Raw genomic sequence first — 22,976 nt, 5'->3', positions numbered from 1 at the left:
CGTATGGACCAACATATCGAGGAGATAACTTCCCTCGCATGCCGAATCGAACAGTGCCTCTAAAGGGAGATATCTTCAAAAACACTCTGTCACCTTTCTGGAATTCCAAGGGTCGTCTTCGTTTATTCGCATAACTCGTTTGACGATCCTGAGCAGCTTTCATCCGCTGCCGAATTAACTGAACCTTATCGTTCATTTCCTGTATCATTTCAGGTCCAGTCAATTGTTTCTCACCAATCTCATCCCAGAATAACGGTGATCTACATCGTCTCCCATATAGAGCTTCAAACGGAGCCATACCGATACTCGTCTGAAAGCTATTGTTATAAGAAAATTCAACCAATGGTAAGGCATCTTGCCATCCCATTCTAAAGTCCATCACCACAGCACACAACATATCTTCTAACGTTTGAATCGTACGCTCGGTTTGGCCATCAGTTTGAGGATGATAAGCAGTACTCATAGCCAAACGCGTACCCATCGCTTCCTGGAACTACCCCAGAATTTAGAAGCAAACCTGGGATCACGATCAGATACAATTGAGACTGGCACCCCGTGCAGTCTCACAACATTCTCAATGTATAAACGGGACATTATCTTATAAGAATAAGTCCGTTCATACGAAATAAAATGTGAAGATTTCGAAAGCCGATCAATAATCACCCAAATAGCATCACAGCCCTTGGGCGAACGAGGTAAATGAGTTACAAAATCCATAGCGATATGCTCCCAATTCCATTTCGGGATTTCAAGACTATGGAGCAGTCCTCCAGGTTTCATTCTCTCGGCTTTCACTTGCTGGCAGACAAGACATTTAGAAATAAATTCAGCAATGTCCTTCTTCATACGTTTCCACCAAAATTGAGGTCTCAATGTCAAATACATCTTCCGACCTCCAGGGTGAATACTATATTTGCTACAATGTGCTTCTCGAAGAAGGGTAGATCTCAAATCAGAGTCATCAGGAACTACCAGCCGATCATTAAGTCGTAAAGAACCATCAGAAGAAATCTGAAATCCAGACTGATGTCCAGCAGATATAAGTTCTTTCGACTTTTGAATCTGAGCATCGCTTCGTTGGGCCTTTCGTATCTTCGATATCAAATTTGGCTCAATTTGCAATGCTGAGACAGTGACAGAATTCCAATTCGAGTGAAAAGTCCAGCCAGAAGTACAAATATCCTCATGTACCTTGGCGACACTGACAGAAGCTAGAACAGAATCATGAACTTTACGGCTCAGGGCATCCGCAGTAACATTCACCGATCCAGGGTGATATTGAATCTCACAATCAAAATCCTTCAGGAGATCCATCCACCTGCGTTGCCTCATATTCAAATCAGATTGAGAAAAGAGATATTTCAGACTTTTATGGTCCGAATAGATAACAAACTTTTCTCCGTACAAGTAATGGAGCCAAATCTTCAAAGCAAATACAATGGCGGCCAATTCGAGATCATGAACAGGATAACGTGTTTCATGAGATTTCAATTGACGAGACGCATAAGCAACCACCTTGCCATGTTGCATCAGAACACAGCCCAAACCTTTACCAGACGCATCTGTACACACCACAAATCCTCCGGTACCTGAGGGAATAGTAAGCACAGGTGCTGTGGTCAATCTCGTCTTCAATTCAAGAAAACTAGCTTCACATTCATCTGACCAAATGAATCGCTGATTCTTCTGTGTCAGTTGAGTAATCGGTTTAGCTATTTTCGAAAATCCTTCAATAAAACGGCGATAATATCCAGCTAAACCCATGAAGCTACGGATCTCAGGAACATTCGTAGGTCTCGGCCAATTCAATACAGCTTCGACCTTTGCAGGATCAACCGATATGCCATGTCTCGAAATGACGTGGCCCAGAAATACCACTTTGTCCATCCAGAATTCACATTTGGACAATTTAGCATATAAATGACTAGTACGAAGAGTTTGAAGTACCAGTCTCAGATGTTCAGCATGCTCTTTTTTCAATTTCGAATACACAAGAATATCATCGATAAACACAATAACGAATCGGTCAAGATAATCTCGAAAGACACGATTCATTAAATCCATAAAGATAGCAGGAGCATTCGTAAGACCAAAAGGCATAACCAGGAATTCATAATGGCCATACCTCGTACGAAAAGCAGTCTTGGGCACATCTTCGTCTCGAACTCGTACTTGATGATACCCAGAACGAAGATCAATCTTCGAGTATACAGAAGTACCTTGAAGCTGATCAAACAAATCATCAATACGAGGAAGTGGGTACTTGTTTTTCACAGTAGCCCGGTTCAGCTGTCTATAGTCGATACACATTCGCATCGTACCATCTTTCTTCCGAACAAATAAAACTGGAGCTCCCCAAGGTGATACACTCGGTCGAATATATCCCTTATCGAGAAGATCCTGTAATTGTTCTTTCAATTCTTTCAGTTCCAATAGTGCCATGCGATAGGGAGCTTTAGAAATAGGCGCAGTCCCCGGCACAAGATCAATACTAAATTCAACTTCTCGATGAGGAGGAAAATCAGGAATCTCATCGGGAAATACATCTGGAAACTCTTTCGCAACAGGAATCTCAGATAAAGAAGACTCCTTCTTCGAAATATCAATAGCGTAGATAAGATAACCCTCATCTCCGCTATTCAACAATCGAGACATCTCCAAGGAAGATACCAATGGAATTTTGGCTTGGGAACCCTTGCCATAAAAATTCCACTTGGGTCCATCAATCGGTCGAAATCGAACTACTCCATGACAACAATCAACAGTATCTCGATTCGTCATCAAGATATCCATGCCAACAATACAATCAAAGTCGTGCATAAGGAGGACAATCAAATTCAGAAATACCACATTATCCTCGTATATCAATAGACAATTATGCACAACTTTCTCAGACAAAATAATCTTCCCTGCTGGCGTGGCTATCGACAAAATATCATACAACGGGGTACACTCAATATCGTGAGATGCAACAAATGCATGAGATATGAATGAATGAGATGCTCCTGTATCAAATAAAACACGTGCAGGATAATCGCAAAGCGTGCAAATACCTGCAATCACACCTCCAGGAGCTTCTCTTGCCTGATCCTCAGTCATGGCGCACTCTCTCACTTGAGGAGGAACTTGGGCACTCTGACCACCCGGTCCTCGATATCGTGGGACACTCGACTGCTGAAAAGATGGAACAGGAACAGCAGGTCTCATCATACTAGGGCCACCTCTAAATCCTGGCTGGGGTTGAGCAGAAGTCGTACCCCTGTTCGGACATACTCGAGAGAAATGGCCTTCCTGCCCACATTGATAACAAGTACCAAACATACCTCGACACTGCTCGATAGTATGTTTGCCTCCACAATGACTACAGTAGGGAGCTATCACAGGACTCCCTCGCTGTGATCCACTAGAGCTCGAAGAAGACGAAGAAGCAGATCCAGTTTTCTTGAACTTCTTACCCCTCGGTCGCAAAGTAGGCTGATGAGCTGACACCGGTGGTGGAGGAGTATACTGTGGACCTCCCCGCCTAAGTCCAGCCTCGGCTGCCTTGGCTCGTTCAACTGCCTCTGCGTAGCTGGTAGGCAATCCAGAAACAACATATGTATACAAGACAGGATGTAAACCATTTACAAACCTGTTATATTTTGCCCTCGCATTCCCAGCCACGTGAGGTGCATACTTCAATAACGTAGAAAATTTCGAAGCATACTCTGCAACAGACATCGTTCCCTGCTGCAGATTATTGAATTCATTCTCCTGAGCAGTATAATAAGAAGGAGGGGAATACTGCTCCAAAAACTGGGCCTTGAAGACATCCCATGTGACTTCAGTCCCGGCCTCTTTCAATCCAATCTCAGCGGCTTCCCACCAAGATTTAGCTCGGTCTTTCAACTGATAGAGAGAAAGTTTCAGTCTCCGAGCCTTGGAATACTCAACAATATTAAACAAGTGCTCGATGTCCTTCAACCAGGCCTCAGCTCGTTCAGCACTCTCAGTGCCAAAGAACCTCGGTGGTTTCAGATCCTGGAATCGAGCCATCACAACATCCATGGACAATCCTTCAAATTGCCCAACAATCCTCTCAGTACTGCTACTCGCAGTTTCATTTGTGTGATACATCTACAAATCAAAAGATGAATATCACAATTTCATATCAATTCATAATCTCATCATCTCATATCATCAATCTCATCAGATACTTACTCAAATCAAATCACATAAGAGCAAGTAATACAAATAAGTCAAACACATACGCACAATTCATTTGTGCCTATTCAAGTGTACACAAGACTCAATAGAGCATTCCCAGCTATGCTCTGATACCATCTAGTGTGGGGCCCTTAACTCCTAATCGTTATTACAATGCAATCTGATTAGGGTTTAATTAATCACAGCGGAAAACGGGTTTAAAATTTCTTTACAATGAGCCCAAAATATCTCTTCTGATATTTAAATACTAAAAATAGTATCTAAATTCAAATCATAAAACACGCCCACACGTATTCAAAACCAATCACATACAAACAACTCATATTCTCGGGACATGCCCCGGTATATAGATACATATACATATATACTGGGAACAACATATAAAAACCTCAACTCAACAGTGGCTCCCTCCAGAAGTACCCTCTCCGGTCTCCTGATATCCTGGAGTACCTGCCATTGTCCACACACAAAGACAACAACAGCCCCCCTTGGGGGTGAGCAAAGCTCCGTATGGAACAACCAATCATATATACCACAGATATCTAAACAATGATATATGGTATGCAATGCATGTATGTCGTGGAGGTATCAGGTCAAATGCCCATCCACTGAGCACATGTCAGAATCAATCGAATCGCTATCAAATCAAATCAATGCTCGAGCTGGCACACCGGCCGATATGGGAATACACATATGATAGCGTCGACGAAGCGCCATCAATCCCACATCTCATATCCAATCATATGGGGCCACAATTGTCTATGCTTTACGGGTCATATAATACCGGCATAGCGATTGTGTTCACAAACCCCGGAATCCAATCCAATCATATCAGGGTATCCAAGGATCATAGCTCAACGTGCATGTCATGTATCGATGTATGCATAAAATGATGTGTGTTAACAAAACATTTATTTTATACATCGATACTCCAATCTCAATGTCATGTATGCCACATCAAAGTATCAAATAGGCACATAGACACATATTCCAATCCAATCCAATCCAATCAAATCAATCCAATCATATATCATATAATACAGATACCTGTCGTATGTTACCCGGTCGCAACATACCTCAATTCTTCGATCCAGTTGATGTAGCATGAAGATATCGGTATAATACTTTATCTACATCAATAACATATTCATTCCAGTCAATAACATACTCCAAAATCAATAATATGAGTTTCAAATATCATTTGAAACTTCAATAATTCATATCAAATCAAAATCATATCATAATTCAATTCCGACTTCGAATATGAGTTTCTTGTCGGTTATTCTACTACATATCAGAAATTCAACTTCAGATACATGCTATTCCAGCACTTGGATATTTAAAGCTGCTGAAACCAGAAGAAAATTACCTCAGTCAGAAGCCTTCGACGCGACGATAACAAATATATAATTTGTTTCGCGTTTAGACAACGTTTCAAAGTCGAATCGGACGAAAGAAATCGAATTCTCTAACTTTCCCTCGAAGTTATCGTATAAGAAATGGCGAAGGAAAGAGAAAAGAAAGGATTCTTATCATCACCGCTCTCGCGCTCGGGCGGTAGAATTCTCGCGCCCGAGCGCGAGACATTCTGTCCCCGAGAGTTGCTTGTACCGCGCTCGAGCGGTCAAACATTACCGCTCGGGCGCGGCATGTTCTGTCCCATGCCACTCGCTTCGCGCTCGGGCGGTCACAAACTACCGCTCGGGCGCGAAGTGTTCTGCCCGAACATCAAGTTTTCATTCCTTGGCGCTCGGACGGTCATTTTCTACCGCCCGGGCGCCACACGTTCTGTACAAATATTTATGTTTGTACTAAATTGGCGTCCGGCCTCTCAAATCAATTCGTACAACCTCAATTCATATACAATATTCATTTTCTCAATTCATTGTCACGATATACATCAAATACATAATCCATGACAATTTCATTAATTATCGATAATCATATAAGATTTACGATAATACGATACACGGTCCTTACATATGTACTTATGGTTGGACTTCTCATTCGAATTGGAATTCTGTCACTGTCTCAGCATTGCAAATTGAGCCGAATAAGAAAGGCCCAGCGAAGCGATGCTCAGATCCAAAAGTCGAAAGAACTTGTATCTGTAGGACATCAGTCTGGATTTCAGATTTCTACTGATGGTTTTTTACGACTTAACGGTCGCCTGATAGTTCCTAACGACTCTGATTTGAAATCTGCCCTTCTTCGAGAAGCACATTGTAGCAAATACAATATTCACCCTGGAGGTCGGAAGATGTATTTGACATTGAGACCTCAATTCTGGTGGAGACGTATGAAGAAGGACATTGCTGAGTTTATTTCTAAATGTCTTGTCTGCCAGCAAGTGAAAGCCGAGAGAATGAAACTGGGGGGATTGCTCCATAGTCTTGAAATCCCGAAATGGAATTGGGAACATATTGCTATGGATTTTGTGACTCATTTACCTCGTTCGCCCAAGGGCTGTGATGCTATTTGGGTGATTATTGATTGGCTTTCGAAATCTGCGCATTATATTCCGTATGAGCGGACTTATCCTTATAAGAGAATGGCCCGTTTATACATTGAGAATGTTGTGAGACTGCATGGTGTGCCAGTCTCAATTGTATCTGACCGTGATCCCAGGTTTGCTTCTAAATTCTGGGGTAGTTTTCATGAAGCTATGGGTACGCGTTTGGCTATGAGTACTGCTTATCATCCTCAAACTGATGGCCAGACTGAGCGTATGATTAGGGATGGCAATGGGTCGGGGCGGGGGCGGGTTTGCCATCCCCATCCCTGCCCCCGTTTTATATCCCCGCCCCCATCCCCGATTATACAAATCGGGGAATCCCCATCCCCGACCCCGCGGGGATGGGGATCCCCGGCCCCATCCCCGTCCTCTGCTTGAATTTTTTTTTTTGAAGAATTTATTTTGACGTCGTACATGATAACTTGACATGTACTCTCATTTTTTCCAAAATTATGAAATTATTATAATATCTCTCTCCCTCTTAATGCGACATATATAAGCATGTTTCTTTTCCTTAAAAATTTAATCATAATTTGTTGTGGCTACTTCCATAATCCACATCCAAACAAAACTTGAATAATACGACTAGTTTTTCAAATGTTTGACCAAATAACCTATATGATCACAAACACCTTCAACTCCTCTCCACCAATTACAAGAACAAAACACAATCAATTGTATCCAACTTCACCAGCACAACTAATTGATTAGGTCCACCATCACATCATATCACATCACTCCATAGTCCATGGTGTAATCAGTATTACTGTTAGTGCATGACTCCGGTTCCTAAAAAATAATAAGACAGAGAGAAAAAATATATAAATTTCAAACACTTTATTACAATTAAAAAATATATATTGTTCCTTACCTCTATATCAGAATCGTTGTCAAACTTTTGATCCTTCGAAGATATAGAATCTAACAAAACAAATAAAAAATATTATAAATTATAAATATAAATAAAACATCATAAACAATTTTTACATGAAACTATTTAATACCTTGAATTTCACTCCATAACCAATCTCGAGCACACATTAAAGCCTCCACAGTTTTAGGATGAAGTCGATTACGGTGAACACTTAAAACTCTCCCACTCGTACTGAATGTTGATTCAGAAGCAACTGTCGTCACAGGAATGGCCAACACATCCTTTGCAATATCATGCAAAATGGGATATTTGATCCCATTCGTCTTCCACCAACATAAGATATCAAACTCACTTGTATTTCTTGGCAACAAAGACTCTTCTAAATAATAATCCAACTCCGACTTCTCAAGTTCAGTATTACTATTGGAATCCATGAACATCTCAAATTTATCAGCATAACTACCACGCTTAGGAAGTGGAGGCCTTAAAGATGAAGATCATGAATATTTCACTTCCTGAGATTGTTTGACTCTCTTCTTGTACTCTTCAACAATTTCATACAATATTTTTTTTATTTTTTCAATCTCAAATGAAGACATATCACCATAAACAAGAGGATAATAAACTTGAATTGTCTTCATCTTGTACCTCGGATCTAAAATGCTCCCAATTGCCAATAAACGATTCATCATCTCCCAATACTTTTCAAACTTTAATTTCATATTTGTTGCCATTGTATTCACCACATTATCATCCAAAAGAAGCCAATCATCAATTGCCAACTTAATATCACAAATAGTTGAGAAGAAAATATTTATAGTGGGATACTTGGTCCCCGAAAGCAACTCTGTGGCATCATAAAAAATCTCCAATTTAGAAGAAATCTCTCTCACTTTTGACCAATCATCTTCTGTGGGAACTCTTTTATACAAACTCTCACGGTGTTTTAAACGAGCAAACACATCTTTATATTCCAATGCAGTGTTAAGCATTAAATATGTAGAGTTCCAACGTGTTTTGCAATCAAGTTCCAATTTTTTAGTGCTTGGAACCTTCAACTGTCGAGCTGTTTCAATAAATTTTTCATCTCTTTTCGGTGTTGCTGTCCAAAATCCGACACTATATCGAATTGTTTCAATACTACCACTGATTAATTGCAGTCCATCTCTCACAACCAAATTCAAAATATGGGCACACACCGCATGTGAAATAATTTACCTTCTAAAATAAGTGAACTCGGAGGAAGCTTTTCTAGCATAAGCTCAATCATAGCATCATTAGTTGTGCAATTATCAATAGTTAAAGTAGATAACTTACGATCCAAATTCCAATCCAAGAGGCAATCAACAAGGGACTTTGCAAGGACATCAGCAGTATGTGGACACGGTACATATATAAACCTAGTAAAAAAAGAAACAAAATAAATTTTAACATTAGATTCCATCTGAAATGATAACAAATAATTTGGATCGTTACTAAATACTAATTTTAAGAGAGAAGTAAAAAATTTACCTCAGAAGCCGACTTTGTAGTTTCCATGAAGCATCGATGAAGTGTGAAGTGATTGCCATGAATCCTCTTTTTTTGATTATTTGACGTCCACATATCAGTAGTCAATGCAATCCGACTAGCATTTGAATCCAATAATTTCATTGTTTTATCTCTTTCATGCTCAAATATCTTCATGATATCGTTCTTAACTGTGTTCCGGGAAACAACTTTGAATAAAGGTTGTAAGGTATGAGAGTACCTTCTAAAGCCCACGTGATCAACCATAGATAGCGGATACTCATGCAATATAATCATATTCGCAAGCTCTTCCCTCCCGTGATCTTGGTTGAAATGGTATGTCCCAAGCATCATTGTCTCGTCACTAGATTTTGTTGGTTGCAATAGAGATTGCTTTATAGTCTTCTGTTTTTTGTGCAAACATGTTTTTATGTGGTCAAGCAAATGTCTGGTACCATTCTTACTTTCACCACCTAAAGACTTCTTACAATCATTGCATATCGCTTTCCATTTTCCTCCAATTGGCTTCCTCTCAAAATGATCCCATGCAGGAGATCTAAATTTTCTTTTATTTCCACTATCTGCTCCCATAATTTCAGCATCTAAATTCTCATTTTGAGGTATTTCATTTTCCTCGTTCAAAACACTATCATTTTTCGATGCAAGTGCTTGACTTCCTACAGTTGGAGCAGTCTCAACCTCTTTATCAATAGATTCCATCTGAAATGATATCAAATAATTTGCATAAGAGATAATTAAAACAAACTTCTCATTGTGTTAAAAAAAGAACAAGTTAATTGGAGGAAAAACCCATAATGAGTTAGCAGTCTAGAGAATTCACACACCACTTCAGCAATGCTCCTGGATTTCTGGTTTGGTGTATAAGTACTGGTTATTCCACGATGATTGATTCAATTTCCTGGAAAAAGAAAAGAAATTCAGAAAAAAATCACAATGGATCCAAGCCACCTATAATACAGAAACTTAGTGAGAAAAGATGATCCATAATTCAATGAGTAAAATTATTAATATAAGTAACAATTGCATCATCGAATTGAAATAGAAGTGAATGATATGTTAATAACCATTGGGTTTCAAACAAAATAAAATATGTAAGTCTATTTCTTCCAATTCGTTCAATATCCCAATAAAAGAACATGCACCCTAATATTACCCCCCACCAGCAAAAAAGCCATTCAGGTCCACAAAGTGTAATCACTCTTATAAGCAAACCAAGATTCGTTGCAAATATGAAGTAGGCAAAACTACTGCAGCAAAATTTAAAGCACAATCCCTGTTTGACTCTTCTGCACAAAGAAGAAACCCAGCCAGCTTCGCATACACAACAATCAGTTCACTAATTATAACATCTAAAAGAAGAAAAAACTTAAATTTTGCTTCATACGTAAGAAGAAAGAAAAGAAAGAGAAAAATATAATTACCAGATAGAGCTTTTACCATAGCATCTTCAGCTTCTTTCAACTCTCCTTTAAGGTTTCCCAACTTCTCTGCAAAAATCAAAAACAAAAAACTAAATCCCTTCGACAGAACTAAGAATCCCAAACTCAAAATTCCCGGACTAAGGCAAACAAATCATTACTTCCTTAAAACACAGTAACAAAACCTAAAAAATTAAGTGTCCCTAATTCAGTGCAAACAAAAATAAACGTTCAGAAAATATATATATATATATTGCAAAAGAAACAGGGAAAAAAAATATATATATATATAGCACCGGTGGTGGAGGCGTGAATCAGTGGTGAAGAGGAGAATGGGAATTGGCGGCGTGAGGCGTGAATCGGTGGTGAAGAGGAGAATGAGAATTGAGGGGTTAGGTTAGATACTTTTTTATTTTGTATATTATTATTAGTATTATTATTATTATTATTAAAATTCCAACCAATAGACAATTACCAACTTTATTTTAATTATTATTAATATTATCGGGGCGGGTTCGGGGATGGGGATATCATCCCCATACCCGCCCCCGAATCTTTTAAAAATCCCCGAAACCGAAATCGAAACCGAAAACTCTCCCCCGAAACCGCCCCGTTCTGGGTTTTCCCCGCGAGGACCCGAACCCGCGGGGAAAATTGTCTTCCCTACGTACGATTCAAACTTTAGAGGATATGTTGCGTGCGATTGTGATGGACTTAGAATGGGATGGCAAGATGCCTTACCATTGGTCGAATTTTCATATAATAATAGCTTTCAGACGAGTATCGGTATGGCACCGTTTGAAGCTCTATATGGGAGATGATGTAGGTCACCGTTATTCTGGGATGAAATTGGTGAGAGACAATTGACTGGACCTGAAATGATACAGGAAATGAATGATAAGGTTCATTTGATTCAGCAGCGGATGAAAGCTGCTCAGGATCGTCAAACGAATTATGCGAATAAACGAAGACGACCCTTTGAATTCCAGAAAGGTGACAGGGTATTTTTGAAAATATCTCCCTTTAGAGGCACTGTTCGATTCGGCATGCGAGGGAAGTTATCTCCTCGATATGTTGGTCCATACGAGATTCTTGATCGAGTTGGTGATCTTGCGTATCGATTGACATTGCCACCAGCTCTATCTGCCATTCACGATGTGTTTCATGTTTCTATGCTGAGGAAATATGAACCAGATCCATCACATGTGCTTACACCTGATGAAGTTGAACTGGATCCTTCTCTTTCCTATGTTGAACAACCTGTTCGCATTATGGATCGAAAGGAAAAGATATTGAGAAACAAATCGATTCCTCTAGTACGAGTACAATGGACACGACATGGTGTTGAAGAATCGACGTGGGAGTTGGAGAGCAAGATGCGAGATTCGTATCCGCATTTGTTTGATTCTACGATATCTGTTCCATTGTATTCGATGTATTCTGATCCTTATTCTGATTTTAGTTTTCATATATACTATAACTGGTGACATATATATGTTTGCCAATGTTATGTATATAGAGATTTTTGAGATTTCGAGGACGAAATCTTTTAAGAGGGGAAGAAATGTAAGGACCGTGTATCGTATTATCGTAAATCCTGTGTGATTATCGATAATTAATGAAATTGCCATGTAATTATGTATTTGATGTATATCGTGACAATGAATTGAGAAATGAATATTGAATATGAATCGACGTTGTAAGAGCTCGAGTGGAGAAGCCGGACGCCAATATAGTACAAAAGTGTATATTTGTACAAAACATGTGGCGCCCGGGCGGTAGAAAATGACCGCCCGAGCGCCGGGGTTGAAATTATGAGTGTTCGGGCAGAACACCCCGCGCCCGATCGGTAACTTTTGACCGCCCGAGCGCGGCGTAAATAATTCTCGGGGACAGAATGTCTCGCGCTCGGGCGCGAGAATTCTACCGCCCGAGCGCGATGGCGGTAGGGATAAGAATAAGAATTTTTGTTCTTTCTTCTTTCATTCCACCGATAGTAACTTTCGAGAAAGTTGAAAGAATTCGATTTTCTTTTGTCCAGATCGACTTTGAAACGCTGTCTAAACGCGAAACAAATTATATATTTGTGATCGTCGCGTTGAGGGCTTCTGACTGAGGTAATTTTCTTCTAGTTCCAGCAGCTTGAAATATCAAAGTGCTGGAATAGCATGTATTTGAAGTTGAATTTCTGATATGTAGTAGAATAACCGACAATAAACTCGTATTCGAAGTCAGAATTGAATTATGATATGATTTTGATTTGATATGAATTTTTGAAGTTTCAAATGATATTTGAAACTTATATTAATGATTTTGGAGTATGTTATTGATTGGAATGAGTATGCTATTGATGTAGATAAAGTATTATACTGATATCTTCAAGCTACATTGATTGGAACGAAGAATTGAGGTATGTTGCGACCGGGTAACATACGACAGGTATCTGTATTATATGATATATGATTGGATTGATTGGAATGGAATACGTGTCTATATGCCTATTTGTTGATTTGATGTGGCATACATGACATTATGATTTGAATATCGATGTATAAAATAAATGTTTTGTTAACACACATTGTTTGATGCATACATCGATACATGACATACACGTTGAGCTATGATCCCTGGATACCCTGATATGATTTGATTGGACTCCGAGGTTTGTGAACACAATCGCTATGCCGGTATTATATGACCCGTAAAGCATAGACAATTGTGGCCCCATATGATTGGATATGAGATGTGGGATTTGATGGTGCTTTGCCGACGCTATCATACGTGTATTCCCATATCGGCCGGTGTGCCAGCTCGAGCATTGATTTGATTTGATATCGATTCGATTGATTCTGACATGTGCTCAGTGGATGAGCATTTGACCCGATACCTCCACGACATACATGCATTGCATACCATATATCATTGTTTAGATATCTGTGGTATATATGATTGGTTGTTCCATACGGAGCTTTGCTCACCCCCAAGGGGGGCTGTTGTTGTCTTTGTGTGTGGACAATGGCAGGTACTCCAGGATATCAGGAGGCCAGAGAGGGTACTTTTGGAGGGAGCCACAGCTTGGGCTGAGGTTTATGTTTATGTCTTGTTCCCAGTATATATGTATATGTATCTATATACCGGGGCATGTCCCGAGGATATGAGATGTTTGTATGTGATTGGTTGTGATTACGTGTGGGCGTGCTTTATGATTTAAGATTAAATACTATTTTTAGTATTATAAATCTAGAAGAGATGTTTTGGGCTCGTCGTAAAAGAAATTTTAAACTCGTTTTCCGCTGTGATTAATTAAACCCTAATCAAATTGCATTGTAATAACGATTAGGAGCTGAAGGCCCCACAAAATAGGAGGCGCCTAAGCAGGGATTGCAAGGTAAACCTGAAACTCCTATTAAACGTCTAGAGATATCAAATGTTTTAGGTGTCAAGGAGTTGGACATATTGCTAGCCAATGTCCTAATAAAAGGGTGATGTTGTTGAATACTTATGGGGAGTATGAATCTCATAGTGAGGGAGATGATGGAGAAGATGAAGATGAGATGCCTGCATTAGAGGATCCTGATGAGGGATATGAAGCAGTTGTGGGTGAGGCGTTAGTGACAAGGCGTATCATGAGTGCCCAAGTCAAAGAAGAGGAGACTAATCAGCGGGAAAACTTGTTCCATACTAGATGTTTTGTCAGTGGCAAGGTTTGCAACATTATTATAGATGGAGGAAGTTGCACCAATGTGGCTAGTAGTAAGATGGTAGAAAAGTTGGGTATACCTACGTTAAAGCATCCTCAACCATATAGACTTCAATGGTTGAATGATTGTGCGGAAGTGAGGTGATAAAACAAGTGTTGGTTTCTTTTTCGATTGGGAAGTATGTTGATGGGGTGTTGTGTGATGCGGTGCCAATGCATGCTTGTCATATTTTGTTAGGGAGACCATGACAATATGATAGACAAGTGACACAGGATGAGTTTAGGAATATATATTCTTTTGTACTCAAGAAAGAACCTATTGTTTTACTTCCTTTGTCCCCAAAGCAAGTGTTGGAGGACCAATTGAAAAAAAAGAAGAGAGAAAAGGCCGAAAAAAAGAGTGAGACCAAAAGTGAGATGGCCTTTGAAAGAAAAGATGGGATGGCTGAAAGAAAGAGAGATCAAAATGGTGAGATAGCCATACAAAAGAAAAAAGAGAGGAAAGAAAATGAGGGAAAAGAAATTGAGAGGAAAGAAGCAAAAAAAAACATATATGACTCAAAAGAGTGAGTTGAAGCAATTGTTGCACACACATGATCCACTTGTGTTGATTCTTTACAAGGAGATTCTCCTTAACACAAGTGATATGGCCTGGTCCCTTTCGAGCATTGTTGTTTCACTTTTGCAGGAATTTGAAGATGTATTTCCGGATGAGCTACCTCAAGGATTACCACTATTGAGGGGAATCGAGCACCAAATCGATTTCGTGCCGAGGAGTGCATTGCCAAATCGTCCAGCCTATAGGAGCAATCCGGAGGAGACTAAGGAACTTCAGCGGCAGGTAAGTGAGTTGTTAGATATGGGGTTTGTGCGTGAGTCTATGTCACCCTGTGTTGTACCTGTTTTACTTGTTCCTAAAAAAAATGGCTCATGGCGTATGTGTGTAGATTGTAGAGTAATCAATAACATAACCATTAAGTATAGACATCCCATACCTAGACTAGATGATATGTTAGATGAATTGCATGGTGCTTGTATCTTTAGCAAAATTGATTTGAAGAGTGGTTATCATCAAATTAGAATGAGAGAAGGCGATGAGTGGAAAACTGCTTTTAAAACCAAATACGAGTTATATGAGTGGATGGTCATGCCCTTTGGCTTAACTAACGCTCCTAGCACCTTTTATGAGGTTAATGAATCATGTTTTGCGTGCACACATAGGAAAGTTTGTTTTGGTTTATTTTGATGATATCCTAATGTATAGCAAAAACTTGGATGAGCATGTTAACCACTTGAGACTTGTGCTAATCACACTAAGGGCTGAAAATTTGTATGCTAACTTAAAGAAATGTGATTTTTGTACAAGCAAACTTGTCTTTCTTGATTTTGTGGTAAGCTCACAGGGAATACAAATAGATGAAGATAAGGTAAGTGCTATTCGAGATTGGCCAACTCCAGCTACATTGGTCAAATCCGAAGTTTTCATGGTCTTGCAAGCTTCTATATGAGATTTGCAAAGGATTTCAGCACACTGGCAGCACCGATGACGGCGGTGATTTAAAAAAATGTTCCATTCCATTGGGGCGAAGAGCAAGAGAAGTCTTATAATATTATTAAACAAAAATTTATTAATGCTACTTTACTTGTTTTGCCTGATTTTTCTAATACTTTTGAAATTGAATGTGATGCTTCAGGTATAGGTATTGGTGGGGTTTTGATGCAAGGAGGACGACCAGTGGCGTATTTTAGTGAAAAACTAAATGGAGCATCGCTGAATTATCCCACGTATGACAAGGAGTTCTACGCGCTTGTGAGGACTTTGGAGATGTGGCAGCACTACTTGAGGCCTAAAGAATTTGTGATCCATACGGATCATGAGTCTCTAAAGTACCTTAAGGGACAACAGAAACTGAACAAGCGGCATGCCAAGTGGGTGGCGTTCATAGGGACATTTCCCTACATAATCAAGTACAAACAAGGTAAGGAAAATGTAGTGGCCGACGCACTATCACGGACGTACGTACTAATCTCTACCTTGGAGTCGAAAATTTTGGGATTCGAGCATGTGAAAGAGTTGTATTTGTTGGATGAGGATCTCAAGGAGATATTTGAAACATGCATGCATGGTCCACATGATAAATTTTATTTGCATAATGGGTTTTTATTTAGAGAAGATAGATTGTGCATTCCTAAGTCATCAATTTGTGAATTACTTGTGAGGGAGGCAGATGGAAGTGGTTTGATGGGGCACTTTGGTATGGCTAAACTTCGAGTTCTTTGCATGAACATTTTTATTGGCCGCATATGAAACGTGATGTTGAACGTGTTTGTGAAAGGTGCATAACTTGTAGACAAGCTAAGTCGAGAACTCAACCATATGGATTGTATACACCACTTCCTGTTCCTACTGAACCTTGGGTTGATATTTTTATGGACTTTGTTTTGGAGTTGCCTAGGACTAAGAAGGGGAGAGATTCAATATTTGTTGTTGTTGATAGATTCTCTAAGATGACACATTTTATTGCTTGTCATAAAACCGATGATACATCAAACATTGCGGATTTGTTCTTTAAGGAAGTCGTTAGTTGCATGGTATGCCTAGAACTATTGTATCTGACCGTGATGTTAAATTTTTGAGTTACTTTTGGAAAACTTTGTAGGCTAAACTTGGCACAAAACTGTTGTTTTCTACTACATGTCATCCTCAAACGGATGGACAAACTGAAGTTGTTAATAGAACTCTAGGAACACTTTTGCATGTTATACTTAAAAAGAATATCGGTAAGAGTATTATTTTTTATTATGAATATCAGTAAGATTGACTCGTCTCACAAATAAAGATTTCTGAGACCATTTCACCACATATCTAATAATAATATTAATAATAATAATAATAGACATTGGACCCACTTAACCAGGCATCTTTCACACATTAAGATCCAACCTTTCATTTCTGGTCACACAATCTTACAGGCTTCTCAGTTATCACTCTCCACACCAACAATGGCGGCTACACCTTTAATCCCAAATCAATCTCACCTTTCTTTCTCATCAATTCAGATAACCCATCTCGCATTCTCAACGAATCCCGCATAACAATCCAAGAAGTTCGTTCTGTCCTCCCAAATGCTAAGAAAAAGAACCCACCCATGGCTGGATCCTTTCAACCAAGGAGACGTTCCTGAAATGGAGTTAAGAGGATCTAAGGCTGCCCGACAACCCGGATAACCCCTACGGATTCCTCAAGTTCCAGGCTGGGTATGCTGTAGAAGTGGCTTCATTGCCGTCGAAGATTAGAGATGATGTCAAAAGTAAAATCAGATATTTCTCATCTACTTAGAATATTTGCAGAAAATATTTTTATTTCTTAACAGCTGTATATATTATATTTATTGACAAAAATTTATCTATATTTTGTGATAATCTATGAAAAAATGAAAAAATATTAATTCTGATGTTATACAGATTATTTTTTATTGTATATATCATGGATAATGATTCGTAAGTCCTTAGCACTTAGAAAGATTTACTCGTGCTTATTTAGAAGAGAATTAAGTACCAATTTTATCGGAATATTTGGAAAAGAACATGGCACTTTAGTTTCTGACCAAGCAATTACAATATTGCAAAAGTTTAGCATTTTCTCCTTCAAGGTAAAATGGCTTGACCACGCTATCCATCTAGAAAAAATAGTTGATAAAGTTGATTATGCAAATTTAATCCATATTTCGTTTCCAAAAGTACAAGATGAACAATATTCAAGTGACTGATTACTCGTTCCTAACATGAATGTTATGTATATTTTTTAATATCGTCTTAGTTTTATTAACAACATTTTTTATGACATATTGTTTTGAATGATATCTTTTGTTTTTAGAATTATTATTGCGAATATTATTATATATACTTCGAAGAAAAATATATGAAAATTAAGATTTGAGTGCACGATTTCTGGTACTCGCCTCAGGCCTCAAAATCTCAGTTCCCGCGCTGATTGCAGAATAGGTGCTATGATATGATCTTATCCACCAAATTAGCAGGAATCGGACATGCTGCGCTCTTGTTCATGTCCACCGCCCGGGACTGAGTTAGCTATATATATGTAAATGCTGTAGGAACTGGCCTCCTGAGCAAGCTCTTCCCAAGTGTGTCCTCCAATTATATCTTCTATATCGTCCACACTAACGCCTAATACTTTCTGAAACATTTACACCTGATAGAATGAATTTCTCTGAGGGTGGTTACAACATGTGAGCTTAAAAAACATCCCAGAATTCTAATCCTCTAGTTTTTACTTAACTATTTTGGGTCGTATCTTAGGTATCATGAGATGATTGATTGGCTGCGAGACCAGCACGTAACTTACCAAAGCAGCCCCTGCCTCCACGGAAATTGTCGATTTCGATGGCCGAAGGAGGTTGTCGAGGCAAAGTACAAGAATGCCAGTGTGCAGTAGGGGAATTACGTAGTGATTCATGGGATGCAGTCAGATTCCAAAGCCTCGATGCAATGCAGGGGTGATACTGATCGCTTGCTACTTCTTGATATATGGGATGAGATGACCAGTGTGATAAGGTGTACAAGCTCGAATACAAAAAATTCTTGTTTTAAATCTTTTTGCAACATTTGGTGCTATATCATCTATCACACTGATTGATACTAGTGCAGAAAGAAACTTTCTGATTTGGGGTTTAGCTAACTTGTAAATTACTTGATCAAACGACGTAAACAGGGGTCGTAAACAGGGGTCTCACACCGGTATTCGTCATCCCACATGAAAAAGAGAGGGAAAACGTTTAAGAAATCGTAGCATATCACCACCACCGGGCAGGTTAGGCTTCTTCATATGGGCTAGTTATGCTAGTTTTCCGAGGCCCTACGATTAAAGATCGGTAGCACCAACAATCAAGACAGTTTTTGAACTTTCAAAATCAACTCTTTATTCAATTCTTGCTGCTACAAATGAAGAAAGCCTAAAATGATAACACGGGGAGTAGAAAATTATAGCTATATTTGTGCTAAAATTCCGGTCGAATCAGTATACTTTTTGTTCTTGTGCTAGCTTGCTGCTCTGATAAATGATTCAGCGGGAGTGATAGCTACAAATACAGCTGCCATACAACTTGCGAACGCACGTGGAAAACCGAGGTAAGTAACAAAAAGAACAAGTAAAACTGAAGCATGATACAATTTCAGACATGCAATATGATAGAAATGGATGGATTTCATGTTAATATGATTGTATTTCTGGCGCAGTTTGGCCTTATTTCTGAAGATAATCCCAAATGCAGAGGAAAAGAAATTTGCCATTTATCGTCTAAGACAGGGAAACTTGTAGACATAGATGTTGAAGCTGTGAAGACTGCAGTCCAGATTCTCACTTTGCCTTCGGCTATTGCATAGGAAAATTCAATGCATTATTGTTAGGCATGATTAACACGATCCCATCAAATGTTTGATCGCAAATTTAAGTATTGATTATTTATCTCGAATCAATCAAATTATTGAATTTAATATTTCATTAATATCGTTAACATTATTAAAAAAATAATAAAATTGTAATTTTATAATTTTATTTCAAATTTAATTAATCAAACTAAACATATTATTAGCTATCAATTACTATTCTACCTCCAAATCATACAATTTTTTTTTATCATATCTAATCCATCAAAGTAAACCGCCTTAAGTATACAGATTATTCATCTATTTATCCCATAAGAAGAGATTGACTGTCAATAATTAAGCCAGTTGCCACCAAGGTACATTCCCAGTAGAGTATTAGTGAGGATCGAAAAAAAAATTTAGTACTCTGAGTTCAAACTCGAACTCGATCGAGGATGAATTTCGAGTAATTCGGACACGATTAGTGGAATGAATTTGAGTTAAAAGATGAGTTACATTGTTGTTAGCAGCTCAAGCACCACGTTTCGATTGCTATATCCAGTAGAGACGATTATTGCACCCAACAATCTCTCTCCTAATAATTACAATTATTACAATGAATGAGAATCGAACTTGTGATCTTGGTTCTGATACCAATTGTAGGACCAAGAGCTTACTGTTTTACCAAAAGTTATAGCTGATAGTAACGGTACAACTCAAATTTTTTAAATCATATAGCAGTTCAAACATCATATTTTGATTGTTCTATCCAGTACAGAACGAGAATACTGATTTTTAGTATTATGCATCGTTAGAGACATAGTTAAATAGTTAATCCTTACATCTTTGATGTGATTGTTAAGGAACATGACTCGGGCAGCATTGCTAATTGTCTCAATATATCTAATAAACATCGTTATTGTCTTTCGGTTGCGTACTTGATTGATCAACATTATTATGTATTGAACATTTAAACAATGTATCTTAAATTTTATTTCAACCAAATAAGATTTAAAATTTTAATCTCTTATAACTTTCAAAATACTCCGTTGATAAATCTGTCATAAAATCAAAAGGTTTGATCATAAGTATAAAATAGTTTTTTTTTTTTTTACCAGAAAACTCGTATCACTTCTTATTAAGAATAAGCATTCATGGATATAATTTTAACCAATCAAGAAGAAAAATTTGATTAAAATACGTGATGATACTAACATGTTGGATCTCATTATTTGTACCAAACGATGTATTGTTTAACTTTTAATACTGACCCGATATTAAAATATACAACATAAAATACCAAATTAAACTTTAAAAAAAATCAATAATCATTAAAAAAATGAATAGTGAAAGATCACATTCCAACCATACTATATTAAATTTAGAATCAAATATAATTATATTCATATATACCATCCGACTTTAATCCAAGAATATGCCCATCTCATGAATCCCTCTAATTTTCTTGTCATTCCTCCATCTTTTTCTAGTCATTTCGAGGGCTTTTTTTTTTAATCTAAAATAATTCCTTTTAAGACATTATTTTTGTGTAAATCAAATGTGGAACCAATTATATGTGGACAACGTTCTATGAAGTGTATAATTATTAAAAGTCAATTTTATTCTAATCAATATATACCACTTGCTAAGCACTTGAGTTGTCCTTTTTATTTATTTTTTTATTTTTGGCACTCCATTGTACTTTGACAAGTAAATTATTAAATCAATATTCAGAATAATTCTTTTTATAAATCATTTTTTTTAAAAAAGAAGTTGTTTTCGTGCTTAAAATGAAATGATTTATTTTATTTTATAACACAGACAAATAAAAAAGTATATAACATTAAAATTCTATATTCCTATTATTCACTTACGCATGGTTTAATAGACGATGAATGATATATAATATATGAATGATATATATAATATAATTATTTATAATTTTATTCTGTGAGAGAATTTTATCCAAGCGAACGAAACTAACATTTTTCCATGAACAATCAACCTAAGAGTATTACAAAAAGTTAGCATAAATGCGCATGAATTACAGCTAGTTTAACAAAGGAAAAATTTCTTAAAAGTTTGGGAGGGACGTAGAAAATAGTAAAAGAGATTAGGTCAATATTCGCACACATCAACTATATTATCTTCTCTATTAATTAGTAAAATAAATAAATCTTGAATCTGATTCGAAGGAATTGATTTTGTTAATCTATTAATATTGATGAGAAGGAACATTTTAATTATATATCATAATAATAATAATAAATAATAATAATAATAATAATAATAATAATAATATCGTAGTTATTATTAAATTCGTAATAAAATTAGACGACGTGTTAGCTTTGAACTTTAAAGTTGTTAAATTTCCAACACCTGTTGTGTGTTATATCATTACCATTCTTTTTATAAAAGCAAAATAAAAGTCTTAATTATAATTAACTAGTGAAGAACATGTGATCATCACCATACATACATATATACATGCATAGCAAAAACTTGCGTGAGACGGTCTCACGAGTCGTATTTTTGAGACGGATATCTTATTTGGGTCATCCATGAAAAAGTATTATTTTTTATACTAAGAGTATTACTTTTTATTGTGAATATGGGTAGGGTTGACCCCTCTCACAGATTAAGATCCGCGAGACGGTCTCACATGAGATTCACTCTACATACATATGTCCTCATCAACTGTGCATGAGAGGTGGTCTTGAATTTGTGCTGTTCTATAACGAGATTTTATTTTTATGTCGTCAAATATTAGTTTTAGTCTATCATCTTTGCAATTCTAATCATTTTCTTGACGTGGAGCTACCAATACGATATTTATATGACTTCGACATGACGCTGATATGCATAATATCACATGAACACTCCAGGTGAAAAATTACTAAAATTTTCAACAATTGAAAGATGCATAACTAAAACAATAATTGAACAATAAAGTAAAAAAAAAATATAAATTTTACCGTATATCAAAATTTTAATAGCGGTATAACAATAAAATTTAAACTCGCGAATTTTGCGACAATTATTGGGTCGCGAACACGATGGCATGTGCAACTCACTAGGGTTGTAATATTCTCCATGTATCTTATAAGAAACACGGAACAAATCCACAATAATATATACGTAATCTCGATTCATACCATATCTTAAAATTAATGTCGTAATCTTTACTTTATACTTTGCCCGATATAGTCTCACTGTCACTGAAAAGAAGCCAATAGAGGAAGTGGGAAAAGTATTGAATCTTTTGCAACATGAGAAAAAGTTGTGGACCAAAGGCATGATTATTTATATAATATGGTAAGAAGTTTTGAATGTAAATATATATAATTT

At 37.4% G+C, this 22,976-nt stretch overlaps 1 pseudogene; it reads left to right on the top strand.

Moving 5' to 3' along the window:
* The first annotated feature begins 14,028 nt into the window (after positions 1 to 14,028).
* LOC140802904 (photosynthetic NDH subunit of subcomplex B 1, chloroplastic-like) lies at positions 14,029 to 19,758 on the top strand (annotated as a pseudogene).
* Positions 19,759 to 22,976: the final 3,218 nt, after the last annotated feature.

Source organism: Primulina eburnea, chromosome 10, assembly GCF_022965805.1.
Source record: "Primulina eburnea isolate SZY01 chromosome 10, ASM2296580v1, whole genome shotgun sequence".
Lineage (NCBI taxonomy): Eukaryota > Viridiplantae > Streptophyta > Magnoliopsida > Lamiales > Gesneriaceae > Primulina > Primulina eburnea.
The sequence above is the reverse complement of the archived record's forward strand: the minus strand, read 5'-3'. Positions and strand labels throughout refer to the sequence as shown.